The 18,198-nt window shown below is 34.8% G+C and overlaps 1 protein-coding gene across 1 annotated transcript in view; it reads left to right on the forward strand.

Moving 5' to 3' along the window:
- The window catches only part of CNTN6 (contactin 6), a 527,574-nt gene that overhangs the window by 160,046 nt on the left and 349,330 nt on the right, over window positions 1-18,198 (forward strand). Inside the window, exon 5 of the mRNA XM_078350141.1 lies at window positions 9,778-9,939. The gene's annotated coding sequence lies outside the window, so the exon portion shown is untranslated. The remainder of the gene's footprint in view (window positions 1-9,777; window positions 9,940-18,198) is intronic.

Raw genomic sequence — 18,198 nt, forward strand, 5'->3', positions numbered from 1 at the left:
ATTTCATTACATCGAATTGGTTTTTTTCCCAAGACTTTATAACATGATGTGTGTTAGAATTACAATTAAGAATAGTTCTGAACATATGTTTGTTTATTCACCCATTTTTGGATTCAACACCTATTTCTTGAATATGTTCCTGTCTCAAGAATCTAAAAATTTAATTTACAGAGGGAAACCAGACAATACAGTTGTTTCCCTCCAAGAGTTTACAGAATGGTGGAAAAGACAGATGTTAGACATATAAGCCCAATATATTGCAATACACACTGTAATCACATAATATGTAAGCATGTAACATAATATAATTAAGTGATTGTAGAAAGTTCCTGAAAGAAGTGTTATTTAAGCTAAGTTCTGAAGGACAAATATATATTAATTAGAAACAAAAAGGTAATGATTGAGTGTGATTGATGACATTGAACTCAGTGAAATATTAATGTGTACAAGTGCCACCAGCATTTGCTACAGTATAAAAATATGATTAACATTTGACCTACTTTATTTACTGAACTCTTGAACTTCTTAAAGTCAATCAAAAGTAGTCCTTTAACATAATTGTTTTCAAAGATTACAGGGAATTGTTGCCATTTCCAGATATCAGTGATTTTCAGAAAGTACTTCATGTTGAAATGAAAATCTATTCAATTATATATTAAATCACATTTCACAAGAAAATACATTACATAACAAAAGGAAAAGAATTATGTACCTTCAATGAGACTGTGAATTTTCTTAACAATATTAAGTTGTTTTAAAAACATTTTGATCATGAACAAATTACATTCTTTAAGTAACTAAAGGTAGTCAGAATACCATGGAAAATAGCCTTCTCTATTTATTAAAAAATGGTGTAATATGAACAGAACACATGAGATTTTAAAATGGACTCTAGTTATTTAAAAAAAACCCTTGATTTAACTATAAACATATTGATTTCCTAATAAAAATAAACCTAAAATTTTATGATATTATGTAAATATGAAAAACTTACAGCAGTATGGTAGACTGAGTTGGTGTAGAAAGACTCCTCCCACACCCCCAACTACCCACTAACAGTATATAGAAATTCTGGATAAAATGCAACAGAAGCAGGTTAATAATGCCACCATCCATCTTCAAAGAAGGAGGGAATGGAGGAGGTAGTGGAAACAAACCATCAAGATGCTAAGCAACAGAGGCCATTTTTCCAAGTGCAGAATGTTACTGATGTTCTAGCTCCTCATATGGTTGGGTGTGGGGTTGAGGGTGGAGGTGGTGGGTGAGGAACCCATTAAAGATGAGTGTATAGCTAAAATCACAACAAAGACTGTGATCCACTCTGAGGCATAGTTAACAGGATCAACAAGTGGGAGGATCAACATACAGAAAAATATAAACATGATACTTTAATTATATTTGTCAAAAGTTACTGAAAAGCAAGAAAGTTTTATGACTAGCAAAATTATTTATTTTTATTTTTATTATATTTTAAGTTCTGTGATATGTGTGAAGAATGTACAGGCTTGCTGCATAGGTATACATGTGCCATGGCGGTTTGCTGCACCCATCAACTCATCATTTAGGTTTCAAGCACAACATGCATTAGGTATTTGTCCCAGTGCGGTCCCTCTCCTTGCCCCCCACCCCTCAACAGACCCCGGTGTGTGATGTTCCCCTCCCTGTGTCTACATGATCTCCTTGTTCAACTCCCACTTATGAGTGAGAACCTGTGGTGTTTGGTTTTCTGTTCCTGTGTTAGTTTGCTAAAAATGATGGTTTCCAGCTTCATCCATGGCTCTGCAAAGGACATGAATGCATCCATTTTTATGGCTGCATAGTATTCCTTGGTGTATATGTGCCACATTTTCTTTATTCAGTCTGTCATTGATGAGCATTTGAGTTAATTCCAAGTCTTTGCTATTGTGAATAGTGCTGCAATAAACATATGTGTGCATGTGTCTTTACAGTAGAATAATTTATAATCCTTTGGGTATATACCCAGTAATGGGATTGCTATGCCAAATGCTATTTCTGGTTCTAGATCCTTGAGGAGTAGCCACACTATCTTCCAAATGATTGAACTAATTTACACTCTCACCAATAGTATAAAAGTGTTCTTATTTCTCCACATCCTCTTTAGCTTCTGTTGTTTCCTGAGTTTTTAATGATCACCATTCTAACTGGCGTGAGATGATATCTCATTGTAGTTTTGATTGGCATTTCTCTAATGACCAGTGAAGATGAGCTTTTTTTCATGTTTGTTGGCCACATAAATGTCTTCTTTTGAAAAGTGTCTGTTCATATCCTTTGCCTACTTTTTCATGGGGTTGTTTTTTTAATTGCCAGTTTTTTTAAGTTCCTTGTAGATTCCGGATATTAGACCATGGTCGGATGGGTAGAATGCAAAAATTTTCTCCCATTCTGTTGGTTCAAGTTCACTGTAATCATTTCTTTTGCTGTTCAGAGGCTCTTTAGTTTAATTAGATCCCGTTTGTCAATTTTGGCTTTTGTTGCCATTGCTTTTGGTGTTTTATGAAGTTTTGCCCATGCCTATGTCCTGAATGGTATTGCCTAGGTTTTCTTCTGGGGTTTTTATGGTTTTAGGTCTTACATTTAAGACTTTAATCCATCTTTAGTTAATTTTTGTATAAGCCCTAAGGAAGGGATTCGGTTTCAGTTTTCTGCACATGACTAGCCAGATTTCCGAACTCCATTATTAAATAGCAGTCCTTCCCCAGTGCTTGTTTTTGTCAGGTTCGTCAAAGATCCGATGGTTATAAATGTATGGTGTTACTTCTGAGGCCTCTGTTCTGTTCCATTTGTCTATATATCTTTTTTTGGTACTAGTACAGTGTTGTTTTGGTAGCATAGTTTTATGTCAGATAGCATGATGCCTCCAGCTTTGTTCCTTTTACTTAGGATTGTCTTGGCTATACAGGCACTTTTTTGGTTCCATATTAAATTTAAAGTAGTATTTTCTAATTCTGTGAAGAAAGTCAATGGTAGCTTGATAGGGATAGCATTGAATCTATAAATTACTTTGGGTGATATGGACGTTTTTATGATATTGATTCTTTCTATCTCTGAATATGGAATGCTTTTTCATTTGTTTGTGTCCTCTCCTATTTCCTCAAACAGTGGTTTATAGTTCTCTTTGAGGAGGTTCTTCAAATCCCTTGTAAGTTGCATTCCTAGGTATTTTATTCTCTTTGTAGCCATTGTGAATGGGAGTTCATTCATGATTTGGCCCTCTATTATTGGTGTATAGGAATGCTTGTAAGTTTTGCACATTGATTTTGTATCCTGAGACTTTGCTGGTGTTGCTTATCAGCTTAAAGAGTTTTGGGTCTGAGACTATGTGTTTTTCTAAATATACACTTATGTCATCTGCAAACAGAGACAATTTGACTTTCTCTCTCTGTTTGAATATGCTTTATTTCTTTCTCTTGCCTGATTGTTCTGGCCAGAACTTCCAGTGCTATGATGAATAGGAATGGTGAGAGAGGGCATTCTTGTCTTGTGCTCGTATTCAAAGGGAATGTGTTCAGCTTTTGTCCATTCAGTATGTGGGTTTGTCATAAATAGCTCTTATTATTTTGAGATATCTTCCATCAATACCTAGTTTATTGAGTGTTTTTATCATAAAGAGGTGTTTAATTTTATCTAAGACCTTTTCTGTATCTACTGAGATAATCATTTTTTTTGTCATTGGTTTTGTTTATGTTTGGATTAATTTATTGATTTCTGTATGTTGAAGCAGACTTGCAACCCAGGGATGAAGCTGAATTGATAGTACTGGATAAGCTTTTTGATGTGCTGCTGGATTCAGTTTGTCAGTATTTTATTGAGGATTGGGATATTTCAGAAAATAATTTTTCTTTTTTGTTGTGTCTCTGTCAGGTTTTGGTATCGGGATGATGCTGGCTTCATAAAATGAGTTATGGAACAGTTCATCTTTTTGTATTGTTTGGAATAGTTTCAGAAGGAATGGTTCCAGTTCCTCTTTGTATCTCTGGTAGATTTCAGCTGTAAATCCATCTCTTCCTGGGCTTGTTTTTGTTGGTAGGCTATTAATTGTTGACTCAATTTCAGAATATGTTATTGGTCTATTCAGGGATTCAGCTTCTTCCTGGTTTAGTCTTGGGAGGGTGTATGTTTACAAGAATTTATCCATTTCTTCTAGATTTTCAAGTTTATTTTCATAGAGGTGTTTACAGTATGCTTTGATGGTAGTTTGTATTTCTATGGGATCAGTAGTGATATCCCCTTTATCATTTGTATTGTGTCTCTTTGATTCTTCTCTCTTTTCCTTGTTATTAGTCTGACTAGCGGTGTATCTATTTTGCTAATTTTTTCAAAAACCAGCTCCTGGATGCACTGATATTTTGTAGGGCATTTTGTGTCTCTGTCTCCTTCAGTTCTACTCTGATCTTAGTTGTTTCTTGTCTTCTGCTAGCTTTTGAATTTGTTTGTTCTTGCTTCCCTAGTTTGTTTGATTGTGATGCTGGGTATCAATTTTAGATTCCTGCTTAGGTCTTTCCTGTCAGCATTTAGTAATGTAAATTTCCCTATAAACACTTTTAGCTGTGTCCCAGAGATTCTGGTACATTGTGTCTTTGTTCCCATTGGTTTCAAAGAACTTCTTTATTTCTGCCTGTATTTCGTTATTTACCCAACAGTCATTCAGGAGCAAGTTGTTCAGTTTTCATGTAGTTGGGCAGTGTTGAGTGAGTTTAATCCTGATTTCTAATTTGTTTGCACTGTGGTCTGAGAGACTGCTGATTTCCATTATTTTGCATTTGCTGATGAGTGTGTTAATTCCAATTATGTGGTCAATTTCAGAATAAGTACTAATAATTTTAGAGTGAGTACTACATGTCCTGAGAAGAAGATATATTCTGGTGATTTGGGGTGGAGAATTCTGTAGATGTCTATTAGGTTTTCTTGGTCCAGAGCTAAGTTCAAGTCCTGAATATCCTTGTTAATTTTCTGTCTCGTTGATCTGTCTAATATTGACTGTGGAGTGTTAAAATCTCATACTATTATTGTATGGGAGTCTAAGTCTTTTTGTAGATGTCTAAAAACTTGCTTTATGAATCTGGGTGCTCTTCTGTTGAATGCATATACTTTTAGGTTGGTGAGCTCTTCTTGTTGCATTGATTCCTTTACCATTACATAATGCCCTTCTTTGTCTTTTTAAGTTTTTGTTGGTTTAAATGCTGTTTTATCAAAGACTGGGATTGCAACCCCTGCTCTTTTTCTTTGCTTTTCATTTGCTTGGTAAATATTCCTCCATCCCTTTACTTTGAGCCTATATGTGTCTTTGTGTTAGATGATCCTCCTGAATACAGCACAGTAATGGGACTTGACTCTATCCAATTTGCCAGTCTGTGCCTTTTAATTGGGGGAATTTGGCCCATTTACATTTAGTATTGTTATGTGTGAATTTGATCCTGTCATCATGATTCTTGCTGGTTATTTTGCACACTAGTTTATGCATTTTCTTTATGGTGTTGTTAGTCTTTATATTTTGGTATGTTTTTGCAGTGGCTGGTACCAATTTTTCCTTTTCTTATTTAGTGCTTCCTTCAGAAGCACTTGTAAGGCAGGCCCTGTGGTGACAAAATCCCTCAGCATTTGCTTGTATGTAAAGGATTTTATTTCTTCTTTAGTTATGAAGCCATTTGGCTGGATATGAAATTCTGGGTTGAAAATTTGTTTCTTTCAGAATGTTGACTATTGGCCCCCACTCTCTTCTAGCTCGTAAGGTTTCTGCAGTGAGCTTTTAGTCTGATGAGCTTCCCTTTATAACCTGACCTTTCTCTCTGGCTGCTCTTAACATTTTTTCCTTCGTTTCAACCTTGCTAAGTCTGACAATTACATGTCTTGAGGTTGCTCTTCTCTAGGCATAACTTGTGGTGTTTTCTGTATTTCCTGAATTTGAATGTTGGCCTTTCTTGCAAGGTTGGGAAGTTCTCCTGAATAATATCCTGAAGTATGTTTTCCAATTTGGTTCCATTCTCCCTATCACTTTCAGGTACACCAATCAATTGTAGTTTTGGTCTTTTCACATAGTCCCATATTTCTTGAAGGCTTTGGTGGTTTTTCATTCCTTTTTCTCTAGTCCTATCTTAATGCTTTATTTTATTGTTGGTCTTCAATCTCTGATATCCTTTCTTCTGCTTGATTGATTTGGCTATTGATACTTGTGTATGCTTCATAAAGTTCTTGTGCTGTGTTTTTCAGCTCCATCAGATCATTTATGTTCTTATTCTGGTTAGCAGTCAAGGTTCTTAGCTTCCTTGCATAGGGTTAAAACATGTTCCTTTAGCTTGGAGGAGTTTATTATTACCCACCTTCTGAAGCCTGCTTCTTTCAGTTCATCAAATTCATTCTCTGTCAAGTTTTGTGCCCTTGATGATGAGTAGTTGTGATTCTTTGGAGGAGAAGAAACACTCTATTTTTGGAATTTTCAGCATTTTTGTGCTATTTTTTCCTTATTTTCAAGGATTTTTCTACCTTGATCTTTGATGCTAATGAACTTTGGATGGGGTTTTCCTGTGGGTATCCTTTTTATTGATGTTGACACTATTGCTTTGTCTGTTAGTTTTTCTTCTAACAGCCAGGCCCCTCTTCTGCAAGTCTGCTGGATTTTGCTGGAGGTCAACTCCAGACCCTGTTTCTCTGGGTATCACCAGTAGAGGCTGCAGAATAGCAAAGATTGCTGCCCGCTTCTTCCTCTGGAAGCTTCATCCCAGAGGGTCATAGGCCCGATGGCAGCCAGAGCTTTCCTATATGAGCTGTCTATTGACCCCTGCTGGGAGGTATCTTCCAGTCAGAAGGCAGGGGGTTCAGGGTCCCACTTGAGGAGACAATCTGTCCCTTAGCAGAGCTCAAGTGCTGTGCTGGGAGATCTGCTGCTCTCTTCAGATCCCTCAGGCAGGAATATTTAAGTCTGCTGAAGCCTGCATCCACAGCCACTGCTTCCTCCAGGTGCTTTGTCCTAGGGACATGGCCTAGGGACATGGGAGTTTTATCTATAAGTCCCTAAGTGGCGCTGCTGCCTTTGTTTCAGAGATGCCCTGCTCAGAGAAGAGGAATCTAGGCAGGCAGTCTGGCTGCAGTGGCTTTGTGGAGCTGCAGTGGGCTCCACCCAGTTTGAACTTCCCTGTGGCTTTGTTTACAAAGTGAGGGGAAAACTGCCTACTGAAACCTCAATAATGGTGGAAGCCCCTCCCTCCACCAAGCTGGAGCATTCCATGTTGACTTCAGACTACTATCCTGGAGGTGAGAATTTTAAGCCAGTGTATCTTAGCTTGTTGGGATGGAGGTGCAACCCACTGAGAAAGACCTCTTGACTCCCTGGCTTCAGCCCCCTTTCCAGGAGAGTGAACAATTCTGTCTTGCTGGGGTTCCAGGAGCCACTAGGGCATAAAAAAAAAAGACTTCTGCGGCTAGCTTGGTGTCTGCACAAATGGCTGCCCAGTTTTGTGCTTGAAACTCATGGCCTTGGTGATGTAGGTACCTGAGGTAATCTCCTAGTCTGTGAGTTGCAAACACCATGGGAAAAGCACAGATAGCACTGTCCCTCATGGCACAGTCCCTCATGTCTTTCCTTGACTAAGGGAGGGAGTTCCTTGGCCCCTTGCACTTCCTGGGTGAGGTGAGGCCCCCACCCTGCTTCTGCTCACCATCCATGGGCTGCAACAACTGTCTACCCAGTCCCAATGAGATGAACTGTGTACCTCAGTTGGAAATGTAGAAATTACCTGCTTTCTTCATTGGTCTTGCTGGGAGCTACAGACTAGAGATGTTCCTATTTGGCCATCTTGCCAGATTGCTCCCCATGACTAGCAATTACAGTATCATAAAATATTAGGCTGAAATGAACAGTAGTTTGGGAGAGAGAATTGTGGCCCAGAATGATAAGGTGAAGATGCCTACATAGGTAGCAAAGGATAATGTGAAGACACCCATTTAGTAGCAAATAGCAGTCCTCAAAGCAACAATACATTCTTTTAATGTTAAGATGGTTATCTTGCTCTACTATAGCAGTTTCTCTGCTGTAGTCACATTTTATCCATTTTTCCATTTTCGTGTACCATCATATATTTAATATTTTTTTCTAAATTTACTCATTTAGCATTCTAAAATTTATTTCAAAAGAAAATTATATGCCATTAGAACAATGGAAAATCCATATCATTGCCATAAATAAAAGGTAATATTAAACACTATGTTTAATGGAAACATGGTATTATTATTTTCATAATTGAGAATATAAACAAACAAATATAAGCAATAACTAATCTAATTGCTGTACAAAAGATATATCTGAATATAAATTTATCAATGAGATGGGTATAATTATGTGGAATTAATACACTTGGTATGCTGCCCTTATTTTAAGAAAATGATAAAGCAGTAAATTGACAAGATGATTTTGTTTTTCAATTTTTATCTTGCCCAGTGCAACCTCTCAAAATATGTATACATATACTTATTTTATTTTTGTTAATTATAAAGAATTAGTTCTTAACCAAATAATACGATTTTATTCAGCAATACTTTCTTACAAAAGCCAGTTGAAGCAATGCAGAATTTGATTTTTTTTCTGAACGTGTCAAGTTCTGGGAGAATATTTCTAGTGTGATAGAAAAAAGTATATCTTATCTATTCAGTTTTATCATACAAATTGGGAAAGAACTTCTGAAGGAATTATATAGAACTTCAAAATATAATACTTTCAGCAAGTTAATTGCATGAATTAATAACAACGTTTTCTGACAATCAAATCAACCCACTCCACTATGATGTAAGCATGAAAAGCATGCCTCCAGTTTTGTCATTTGTGTGACCAACATATAATACTGATTTAAGCTTGTCTTGGACAGATGAATTTCAGTTATTCAAATAAACAAATATAGCAGCAATGTATATTAATTTGAAAATGTAATTTCATAAGAAAGTATAATAAATTTTTTTTTCAAACTATGATTAGCAAGAGATTTACTATGAGAAAACCAATTAGCTTCATTCAGTTAGTAGCTCTTGGTAATCACACTGTTGACACAGCTGAAGAGGAAGGCCATGGATTCAGTGCTTTGCTATTAATAACATTAATAGTTTCACTAAGCCCTTGTAAAATGTCAGAACTTTCTCAGGCTTCCCTGTGATGCAAAAGTGAAGATAAGATGAAAATGTTAATGCAGGTGATCATTGTGAATAAGTCCATGTATCTTCAGGATAATGATTTTGCACATATATGCTTTAGTTTGAGTTTCTTTGGAAGCAGATCCTAAGACAAGAAGTTGAGAGCAAATAATTTCTCTGACAGGTGCAAAAGACATTGGTAAAATTATAGGTCCCTGTCTCTACTAAAAATACAAAAATTAGCTGGGCATAGTGGCTCATGCCTATAGTCCCAGCTACTCGGGAGGCTGAGGCAGGAGAATTGCTTGAACCCAGGAGGCAGAGGTTGAGGCGAGCTGAGATTGTGCCATTGCACTCCAGCCTGGGTAACAAGAGCAAAACTCCTTCTCAAAAAAAAAAAAAATTATAGGTAAGTGATATAGGGAACAGAAGAAACACAAAGTGTGATATCAAGCCAGCAACCATATGAATCTCTCAAGCTGGGTTCTATAGGAGACTCTTAAACATGGTGTAAACCACAAACATCAGAATTACTTCACAATAAGGCCAAGGTAGCTGGATATTTATAGATACACTTCCAAGAACCATTGATTGAAAACTTCTCTCAGAGGATATTAATACCCGGGCACTTCCATCCCACAGTGAAACATGGATAAACAGCTTTCTGTGGCTTTGTAAAATGCCTTACGTGCAAAGATGTATTTACTGGCAATTGGAACTTGATGGAAATGCACCCAAATTGTGAGTTCTGAAGAACATGGATGGGACAATGACAACATCTGCTGCAACTGACAAATGATTTAGGTAATTAAACAATGCATTTTAATGAGTTATCTATGATTTATTCCAAATAAACATTGCATCATATGAAATCAACTCACATTTACACATCCTTTTGCTGGTTAGCAATATATAATGATATAGTGTTGAAAAGAATGCTTTTATATATATTGAAATTCTGTACATTAATCTTAAATAATAGTAAGCCATCCGGCACTTTTTAATTTACGTAGACTACTTTTGGGCTCCAAGGAACCAAAACTCCAACTGAAAGAGCTTAAACTATAAGAAGATTCACTATTTTGTATAAGAAGTCCTGATACATGGTGGATACAGAAATGGTTGGCTCAGCAGCTATGACGATACCTGCTAAGATTCATGAAATTCATTACCTCTTTGGCAGGTGGACTTTGGTCCTTAGGCCAGACACACCCATGATTACAAGGTTAGTCATGCAGTTCCAAAATTTATGATTCAAACAATGCACAATAGAAGAAAGATTTATTTCTATCTATGTATCTCTTTAGGAATGAAGAAATAGTGTTCAAAATCACCAAGCACAACATCTATTTCTATTCTTTTTACATAATTTACTTTTAATACTGATATGACTAATATATTACTACATTTTCCATTTTGGATTGTACAATTAAAGAATTGTTAGTATAATCACAAGACTGTGCAACCACCTAATTCCAGAACATTTTCATCATCCCACCAAAAACAAAATACACACACAGACACACACACACACACACACACACACACACACCAAATACCCATTAGCATTTACTTCCAATCTACTCTCCCATCCACTGTCAAATACTATTCACAGTAGAGTCTCTATAGGTTTGTTTATTCTGGACATTTCATAGAAATGAAGTCTTATAATATGCGGCCTTTTTCTTCTGTCTTCTGTTACTTGGCATAATGTTTTCAAGGTTCATTCATGTAGCATGCATCAGTATTTTATTCTTTTTTTATGACTCAGTAATATTTTATTTCAGTAGTAATAGCAGTTGGGAGAAGAGAAGGATGAATTATAATAGTAATAGTAGTAGTAGCAACAGTAGTTGTAATAGCATTCGATACCAGTTAGTTTATTCATTCATCTGTTGATGAACATTTGGTTTGTTTCCATAAATATCTATTATAAATTATGCTGCTGAACATTTTTTGTAAAGTTTATACGGAATATATCTTTTTAGTTCTCTTGGATATACATATGCAGAATTTGAATTTTTTATTATATGGTAACTCTATGCTTAAGATATAAAAATAGCCAAGCTGTTTTCCATCATGGCTGCATCATGGTGCATTCTCATCAGCAACATATGAGAATTACTTCAATTTCTCCACATACTTGCCAGCGTTTGTTATTGTCTGTTTTTCTTTGATTTTAGCTATTCTACTTGATATGAAATGGTGTGACGATGTAGTTTTGATTTGTATTTCCCTCATGACTAGTAATTTTGAGCATCTTTTCCTATATTTATTGAACATTTGCATATGAACTTTAGTGAAATTTCTATTAATCCCTTCCCAATATTTTAATTGAGTTATCTTTTTGTTGTTGACTCGTAAGTGCTGTTTATTTACTCTAGATATGAAACATTTATCAAATATATGATTTGCAATTATTTTTCCCATTCAGGGATTCTCTTTTAACTTTCTTAACAGTGTTATTTGAAACACAAAAGCTTTAGATATTGATAAAATTCTATTAGTGTATATTTTTGTTTTGTTGTTCATGCTATCGATGTCAAATTTAAGAATCCATTGCCAAATCCATAGTCATGAAGATTTATTCTTATGTGTTTTTTTTCTAAGTGTTCAATACTGGTAATTCCTCCATTTTTTGTTCATTTTTGTGTGTGATGCAAGGTAGGAATTTCATATCACTCTTGCATATGAATATCCAGTTATTTCGGCACAATTCTTCACAAGGTTATTTTTTTCCACAATAAATGGTCTAGACAGGGGTGTCCAATATTTTGGTTTCCTTGGACCACATTGGAAGAAGAAGAATTGTCTTGGGCAACACATAAAATACACTAATGCTAATAGTAGCTGATGAGCTTAAAAAAATGTGAAATATAACCACCTCATAATGTTTTAAGAAAATATACAGTGGTGATATCCCCTTTATCATTTTTTGTTGTGTCTATTCTATTCTTCTCTCTTTTATTTTTATTCATCTGGCTAGCAGTCTATTTTGTTGTCCGTAGAAATACAAACTATTATCAGAGATTACTACAAACAACTCTATGCACACAAACCACTATATCCAGAATAAATAGATAAATTCCTGGACACATATTCCCAACACTAAACAAGGAAGAAGTTGAATTCCTGAATAGACCAATAACAAGTTCTGAAGTTGAGGCAGCAATTAATAGCATGCTAACCAAAAAAAGTTGAGGTCCTGATGGGTTCACAGCCAAATTCTATCAGACATACAAAGAGGAGCTGATACCATTCCTTCTGAAACTATTCCAAATAATACAAAAAGAGGGAATCTTTCCTAATTCATTTTATGAGACCAGTATCATCCTGATACCAAAACCTGGCAGAGACATAAGTAAAAAAGAAAATTTCCCACCTCAGCCTGCCAAAGTGCTGGGATCACAGGTTTGAGCCACCACACCTGGCTGATTCTTCTGAATATTTATAAATAAGTTCACTCTTTAGCTTATGTTAATTCAAATGATTCTAATATTCAAAACACCAAGAAGCACTTTCAAGAATATTTCCTGTCCAACTCCAGTCTAATGTATAAAGTCCAGTCCCACTTCTACCATGAGGGGAAGACTGCAACTTTATATATTTATTATAATTCTCTCTGTGTTACAGTCTCATCTCCTGAAAACTACATAAACAAGATCCTCACAACTCCACAGGAACAATTACAGATTTGCAGCATAGAAGAGTCTAACTTTTTCTAAGTAACCAAGTCTATTAGGAATAATCATGTACAACAAATTATATAAACAAACTAAACACTTAGATTCAGAGTCTAAGAAAAAAAATTCAGGCCAATATCCATGATGAACATCAATGCAAAGATCTTCAATAAAATATTGGCAAACCAAATGCAACAGCACATCAAAAAACTTATCCTTAACAATCAAGTAGGCTTCATCCCAGGGATGCAAGGCTGGTTTATTCCCTTTGAAAACTGGCACTACACAAGGGTGCCCTCTCTCACCATTTCTATTCAACATAGCTTCATAAGTTCTAGTCAGAGCAAATATACAAGAAAAAGAAATAAAGCATATTCAATTAGGAAAAGAGGAAGTCAAATTGTCTCTGTTTGCAGAACACATGATTGCATATTTAGATGACCCCATCATCTCAGCCCAAAATCTTTTTAAGATGATAAGCAACTACAGCAAAGTCTCAGGATACAAAATAAATGTGCAAAAATCACAAGCATTTCTATACATCAATAACAGACTAACAGAGAGCCAAATCATGAGCAAACTTCCATTCACAATTATTACAAAAAGAATAAAATACCTAGGAATACAACTAACAAAGGATGTGAAGGATCTCTTAAAGGAGTACTACAAAACACTGCTCAAGGAAACGACAGTACACAAAGAGATGGAAAAACATTCCATGCTCATGGTTAGGAAGAATTAATATCATGAAAATGACCATAATGCCCAAAGTAATTTATAGATTCAATGCTATCCCCACCAAACTACCATTGACCTTTTTAACAGAACTGGAAAAAACTTTAAACTTCATTTGGAATCAAAAAAGAGCTCACATAGCAAAGACAATCCTAAGCAAAAAACAAAGCTAGAAGCATCATGCTACCTGACTTCAAACTATACTACAAGGCTACAGTAATAAAAGAAGCATGGTATGGGTACCAAAACAGAGATATAGACCAATGTAACAGAACAGAGGCCTTGGAAGTAATGCCACATACCTACACCATACCTACTTTTTGACAAACTGACAAAAAGTAGGAATGGGGAAATGATTCCCTACTTAATAAATGGTGTTGGGAAAACTGGCTAGTCATGTGCAGAAAGCTAAAACTGGACCCTTTTCTTAACCTTATACAAAAATTAACTCCAGATGGATTAAAGAATCAAACACAAGACCTAACGCCATAAAAACCCTAGAAGAAAACCAGGCAATACCATTCAAGACATAGGCATAGGCAAGAACTTCATGACTAAAACACCAAAAGCAATGGCAACAAAAGCCAAAATAGACAAATGGGATCTAATTAAATGTAAGAGATTCTGCACAGCAAAAGAAACAATCATTCGGGTGAGCTGACAACCAACAGAATGGGAAAATAATTTTGCAAGGTACCCATCTGACAACAGGCTAATATCCAGAATCTACAAAAAACTAAAACAAATATACAAAAAAAAAACATGCAACCCCATCAAAAAGTGGGTGAAGAATATGAGCAGACACTTCTCAAAAGAAGACATTTATGTGGCCAACAAACATGAAAAAATGCTCATCATCATTGGTCATTTGAGAAATGCAAATCAAAACCACATTGAAATACCATCTCACGCCAGTTAGAATGGCAATAATTAAAAAATCAGGAGGCAATAGATGCTGGAGAGGAGGTGGAGAAATAGGAACACTTTTACACTGTTTTGGGGAGTTTAGCTCAACTGTTGTGGAAGACAGTGTGGCAATTCCTCAGGGTTCTAGAAATAGAAATTCCATTTGACCTAGCAGTCCATTACTGGGTATATCCCCAAAGGATTATGAATCATTCTATTATAAAGATACATGCACAGGTATGTTCATTGTGGCACTGTTTACAATAGCAAAGCCTTGGAATCAACCCAAATGCCCATCAATGATAGACTGGATAAAGAAAATGTGGCACTTATAACCATGGAATACTATGCAGCCATAAAAAGGATGAATTCATGTCCTTTGCAGGGACATGGATAAAGCTGGAAACCATCATTCTCAGCAAATTGACAGAAGAACAGAAAACCAAACACTGCATTTTCTCACCTCACTCATATGTTGGTGTTGAACAATGAAACCACATGGACACAGGGAGGGGAACATCACACACTGGGGTCTGTTGAGGGGTGGGGTGGTAGGGGAGGGATAGCAGGGAGTGGTGAGATTGGGGAGAGATAACATTAGGAGAAATACCTAATGTAGGTAACAGGGATGGAGGCAGCAAACCACCATGGCATGTGTATACCTATGTAACAATCCTGCAAGATCTGCATATGTACCCCAGAACTTAAAGTAAAATAAATTAAAAAAAAAAAAGAAATTTTACAAATTGGTGTCGTGCCATATTCAAAGCCATCCTGAGCCACATGGAGGCAGTGGGACACAGGTTACACAAGCTTGGTCTATATACCCAGGTTGTAAATCTATGGGCCAAAGAGGTATAAGTTTATTTCTGGACTCTCAATTCTATTCCATTGATCCATATGTCTACCATTTTGCCAGTGCTGAATTTTCTTGACTATGACAGCTTTGTAGTCCATTTTACATTTAGAAAGTGTAAGCCCACCAATTTTTTTATTTCAAAATTGTTTTGACTATTTGGGAAACTTGCATTTTCATGTCTATTTTAATCATGTTGACAATTTCTGTAAAAAAAAAAAAAAGCAGGTAGAATTTTAGCAGGTATTTTTTTGAATCTGCAGATCAATTTGGAGGGTATTGCCACCTTAACAGACTAAATCTTCCATTCCAAAACCACAAGAGGCTTTTTCATTTACTTAAGTCTTCCTTAATTTCAGTCAACAATATTTTCTACTTTAATTGTAAGACTTTCCATTTTTTTTTTTTTGCTAAATTGATTTATAAGTATCTTTTATGCTACTGTAAATAGAATTATTTTAAATTTTATTTTCAGATTGTTCACTGCTATGATTTAATCCAACTGATTTATGCATAGTGATCTTGTATCCATTACCTTGCTGAACTCATTTATTAACTCCGATTGTTTCTTTTTGGAGGCTTGCTTAATCTTACTATCTGCAAATATAAGTAATTTTAACATTTTCTTTCCTGTTTGGTTGCCTTTCCTTTATTTTCCTTGCCTAATAGTCCTGTCTAGACCCTAAGCTCAATGGTGCATAGAACTGGTGAGAGTGAACTACTTTGTGTTATTTTTGCTTTCGGGAGGGGTGGGTAATTTTTTTTTTTTTTTGACAATTTAGGATAATATAAGATATGGCTTTCTATAGGTAACTTATGTAAGATTGAGGAAATCACCTTCCATTACAAGGTTGTTGAGTGTTTTTACCATGGAATTATTTTTTATTTTTTTTCTACAATCACCTTTTCATTTGGTTTATTGCTAATCTATTAGCTTAACATAATGTATTACATTGATTGGTTTTTGTATGTTGAATGAACCTTTCATTCTAGGATAAACTCTGCTTTGTCATTATGCAAAACCATTTATGTATGCTACTGTTGAATTCAGTTGCTGTTATTCTGTTGAGGATTTTTGTGTCCATATTTATAAGAGATAGGGGACCATACTGCTCTTTTCTTGCAATTTTTTTTTCTGGTTTTGGTGTCAGAATCATTACCACTTCAGAAAATGAGTTACAAATTGTTTCTTCCCTTGTAAATTTTTGAAAGGGTAGTGAAGGACCGGTCTTAATTCTATAAAAGATTGATAGAATTATCTAGTGAACATACCTTAGTCTTAAGCTATTCTTTGAGAAAAGTTTTTGATTTCTAATCCATTCTCGTTACTTTTAGGTTTATGAATATTTTCTATTTTTCTACAGTCAATTTTATTAGTTTATGTCTTTCTAGGAATTTCTTTTTAACATCATTTGTTGGTATATAAGCTTTTATACTATTTCCTTATAATCATTTTTTATATAAGGACTTTATTGTTCTTTCTTTGATTCTGATTTTAGTGATTTGAATTTTCTCACTTTTTTATGATCTATCATGGTAAAGTTTATCAGACTTGCTAATCTTTTCAAAAAATCAACTTTTAATGTCATGGATTATCTCTATTATTTTTCTACTCTTCATTTTATTCACCTCTCATCTTATCTTTATTATTTCCTTCTCTCTCCCACTTTTACGTTTGATTTTTCTTCTTTTTCTAGTTCCTCAAGTGGTAAAGTTAGGTTATTGTTTTGTGATCTTTCTTCTTTATTTATGAAGGTGTTTGCAGTTTTATGTTTTTTGAGCACTACCTGTACTGCTTCCCCTACATTACAGCATGTTGTGTTTTTATTTTCATTAATATCTAAGTATTTTCTAATATTCATCGTGATTTTTTCTTTGACCTATTAGTTATTTAAGAATGTGTTGTTTAATTTACATGTATTTTTTAAATTTCCAACTTTCCATCTGTTACTTATGTCTATCTTTATTATAGTTGGAAAAGAAACTTTGTAAGCTTTCAAGTTTAAAAAATTTATTAAGATTTGTTTGTGGCCTAACAAATCTGTTCTGGAAAATGTTCCACATGCACTTCAAATTAATATGTATCCTGCAGGTTTTAGGTGAGGTGTGGTCTATATGTCTGTAAAGTGTGATTGGTTTATAGTGTCATTCAAATCTATTTTTATATTGAATTTCCATTTAGAGATTGTATATATTATTAAACATTGGGTATTAAGGTATCTAATAACTACTATAGAATTATTTCTCCCTTTCACTCTGTCAATGTTTGCTTTATAGATTTTGAAGCACTTTTGCTTGAAGCACATATTTATTATTATTATTATTATTTCTTCTTGGTGATTTGATCCTTTTATTAATAGATAATATCCTTCCTTGTCTTTTGTAACAGTTTTGACTTAGCATCTATTTTGTCTGATATGCATATAGTCACTATAGCTCTTTTTTAGTATATATGTGTGTGTGTGTGTGTGTGTGTGTGTGTATAATCTTTTTCTACACTTTTACATACAATTTATTTATTACTTTGGATCTAAAGTGAGTCTCTTATAGACAACATATATTTGGATTTTTTCTCATTCTGCAAATCATTATCTTTAGATTGAAAGTTTGGTCTATTTACATTTGAAAGTGTTACTGCTAGAGAAAAAGTTACTTTTGATATTTTGTTATTTATTTCTTTATGTCTTAAAGAATGTTACAGTTGTTCTTATCATTCTTCATTTCTTTCATTAATGTATTCTTTTGTGCCTAATTTATTTTAATATCCTCCTAACTTCCTTTTGTGTGTATTTTTGTTTTGGTCAGGGTTCTCTAGAGGGACAGAACTAGTAAGATATAGATTAAGTACATATATATCTCACATAATCACAAGGTCGCCACAAT

This window comes from Callithrix jacchus, chromosome 15, assembly GCF_049354715.1.
Source record: "Callithrix jacchus isolate 240 chromosome 15, calJac240_pri, whole genome shotgun sequence".
In the NCBI taxonomy this organism is placed as follows: Eukaryota; Metazoa; Chordata; class Mammalia; order Primates; family Cebidae; genus Callithrix; species Callithrix jacchus.